Source organism: Aplysia californica, unplaced genomic scaffold (assembly GCF_000002075.1).
Source record: "Aplysia californica isolate F4 #8 unplaced genomic scaffold, AplCal3.0 scaffold00049, whole genome shotgun sequence".
In the NCBI taxonomy this organism is placed as follows: Eukaryota; Metazoa; Mollusca; class Gastropoda; order Aplysiida; family Aplysiidae; genus Aplysia; species Aplysia californica.
Window position 1 is genome coordinate 1,008,308 of NW_004797319.1, and position 3,598 is coordinate 1,011,905.

The window sequence follows — 3,598 nt, forward strand, 5'->3', positions numbered from 1 at the left end:
TCTTGTATCGCCTGGTCGGTGTGCTCTTCGATGTACAGTGTGGCGTAGTAATTTTGAAATGCGTGAGCTATTGTGTGTTTGTGTGTTGCCTTGTGCGTCTATGAGTTTTTCTATGTGTCTGTTTTTCTGTATAGATTGTTCTAGTGATAGGTACTGTTGTGTGGGTTTTTCATCTGGTATGTCTGTGAATCTTGTGCGTATTTGCGCCCCTCTGTATCTGTGTTGTCTAATTTCCTCTAGTTCTGTTTGTAATTCTAAGTTCTGTGGTTCTTGTAGTGTTCCTTCTTCTTCTGCTATTTTTAGTGTTTGTTCTAGTGAGTGTTCTCGGTGTCGTCTGCGTGTGTTGATTCTCTTGGCCATGATGATACTGACTGTTTTGATTGCGTCTTTCATCATGTCCCAGGATTCGCGAGTGTTGTTGGAGGGGAGTGGTTGTGTGTATAGGGTTATCGTGTTTGTGGCTGCTTGTACAAAATCTTCATTTTCTAGTAAACTGTTGTTGAATTTCCAGTGAGGTGATGGGGTTTTTTTTGTATGTACTCCGGGTCCTATTGTCACTAAAACTGCTTTGTGGTCTGTGAAATGGAGTGTGCTGTTTATATGTGTGCACTGTGTGACTTTGAGTGTTTGGTCTGTGTAGATTCTATCTATTCTGGCCGCTCTGTTATAGAATGTGTGTCGGTATGTCGGGTTTGTTGCATTGTTCTTGTGTACCTCCCTGTAGCTGTCCTTCAATCTGTGTGTGTCTATGATGTTCTGTAGTTCTCTTCTGCCCAGTCTGATTTTTCCTATGTCTGTACCCACTATATCCCTCTCTTCTAGTGTTATGTTGAAATCCCCCCCCCCCCCCCCAATATAAGTTTGTGTTTTGTTGAGGCTAGTGTTGCGGCTAGTGTGTCGTAAAACGTGGGTCGTGTGCGTGCTTGTGCTGGCGCGTATATGTTGGCAAGTGTGTATGTAGATCTATCTGTGTTGCTTGTGCTGGCGCGTATATGTTGGCAAGTGTGTATGTAGATCTATCTGTGTTGCTTGTGCTGGCGCGTATATGTTGGCAAGTGTGTATGTAGATCTATCTGTGTTGCTTGTGCTGGCGCGTATATGTTGGCAAGTGTGTATGTAGATCTATCTGTGTTGCTTGTGATGGCGCGTATATGTTGGCAAGTGTGTATGTAGATCTATCTGTGTTGTTTGTGATGGTGGCTATTGTGTATCGGCCTGTTGTGTTGTCCGCTGTGTGTTCTGTAATTGTGTATTTGTCGGAAGTTTGGAGGATAGCTGTTCCGCGACAGTAGGGGCCCAGGCCGAACACCCCCGTTGCTAGGCCCAGCTCGTGTGTTAGTTTTTGTGTGGTGTATCTGTCGCGGATGTTTGTTTCTTGTAAAAGGAGAAAGTCTGGTTTGTGTGTGTGTATGAGGTTTTTCAGTTGGGGCAACTTACCACGCATCCCTCTTGTGTTCAAGGAAAGCACTCTCACTCCTGCCATCCTGTGTTCTATAAGAAAAAAGAGGGAATAATAGGATAAGTTGAACAGTTTGTCGTTGAATTGTCATTGTCAGTGTCGTCTGGGAGAGGGGTTTGTCCGTCGGGTGGAAAGTTTGTCTGTCTTTTTCTTCTTTTCTGTTCTGTGGTCGTTAAGATTTTGGGTAACTGTGTCGAGAGAATTTTGTCTTTTTAGGGGGGGGTTTGATTTTTTGGGTTTCGTTAGTCTGTCCTGTTCAGGGTCGGTGTCTATCGTCAGTCGTCTTCCACTACTGTCGCTTTCACTGTCACTGTCATATATGGGGTTATTTTCTGCCTCCTCGGCCCAGTTCGGGATTTGGGACAATTTGGTCATACTTTCCTCAAGGGGGGGAAGGGGTGTTATAGAAGGTGGGGGGAGGGTCCTTGTCTGCGTCTTTGTAGGGGGCTGGGTCTTTTTGGGGGTCTTGACGGGAGATTTGTGTTGGTCGATGGAGGCGGTGTTTGGGGTGGCAGAGGCAGTCAGGCTGACGGTGGGTTTGCTTGCTGGTGTCGGGGTATCGGTGATTGGAGCGTTGGTGGTGTCGGTGGTCACAGTGATGGCAGGGGTGTCGGCTGTCGTTGCTTGTGGCGGTAAGGTGGTGGTGGGGCGTCGTCCTTTTAGTCGGTCAGCATAGGTCGCGGGTTCCGTGGTGGTGGGGGCAGTCTTGGTGGCGGGAGTGTCGTCGTTGTCGGTTCTGCGGGCCGGACATTTATTGGAATAATGATCCACTCGGGCGCAGTGTAGGCAGGCTATGCGGCGTCCGGGGAGGGTGACCATTATATTGAGCGGGTCCGGCCCGCAGCCCGAGATCCTCACATAGTGCGGAACGTCGTCGGGGTCGGCCTCCGCTAGGATGGTGTGACGGTCGTCCGAACCGTACCGTCTAGGGAGGAAGTCTATTTGGGAGTTGGGTTTGGCGAAGGTCCTGACGACTTGCTTGATGTGTTCTTCAGAGAAAGTCACCGGGACCCATTGGAGGTATATCTTCCTCCTCTCACGGCCGGTGATTTGGAGGAGTACATATGTACTACTACGAGACAGTACGAGAGAGTGTCACTCAGGCTAAGATAGTGTAACTTTGACTCAGCCACGTAGTGTACACACTTTTTATACCCCAAATTTAACCCGGAAGTCCATTCGGAGGATTTGACCTTTTCACTTAACCAAAGAGTGCCAAAATGGTAGCCTAGCTTTTGCCCCTCCATGAAGGAAAAATCTGGCCCTCATTCAAACCATTGGGATTGAGCAAAATTTTGCGTATTGTGCTTTGTTCTTACAATATTCAGTATGATTATGATTTATAAGTTGTACACTGAGACAAAACCGTACTAAATGAGAAAGGTGCTCCATTATGAAAGTGGAACGAACTCAGTTGCCCGAAAAGGGTAGTTTGAGCATGTGTGGCCTAAATAAGCTAAACCCCCCTCCCTTACCTTATTTAGGCCACAGTCCACTGTGGCCCAAATAAGCTAAACCCCCCTCCCTTACCTTATTTAGGCCATATGTGGCCTAAATAAGCACTCCCTTAGAATTATGTATACCTTTTGTTAACGTTGTCCATAAAACCCACAACTAGACATACGATGCGTGAGGGTAAAAATGTAACAAAAGGTGCCCAGCAGGCCAAAAAATTACCGCTTTTTCGATTTCATTATTTTGACGAGCACCTGTTTGTAAAATTATTCTGCAGTAGTGTACTTCTGTTTATCTTATACACTTTGTTTGCATTTTGTGTGTTTAAATAATATATGTATTTAGTGGCGTCGGAAGCCTAGTGGTTAGGCAACCGAATTCGTAATCGTGAGTTAATTGTGGGTTCGGGGGATCGAGCGTCAGCAAGGTCCGACGTTGTGTCCTTGGGAAAGACGCTTTACGTGAATTTCCCATCAGGCTCGGTCCTTTCAGAGATGGACGTTAAACTCGGAGGCCCCGCCTCTTAAATAACCTAATAGTATTGATAGGGGCGTTAAACATATACAATTTCACCACAAATATATATGTATACATGCACGTTTGCTATTGTAATCAACATTTCCGCAAGGGGATCAATAAAGTGTAATTTAATTTATTTATGTATTTATTTATCTTAAGCAGAAG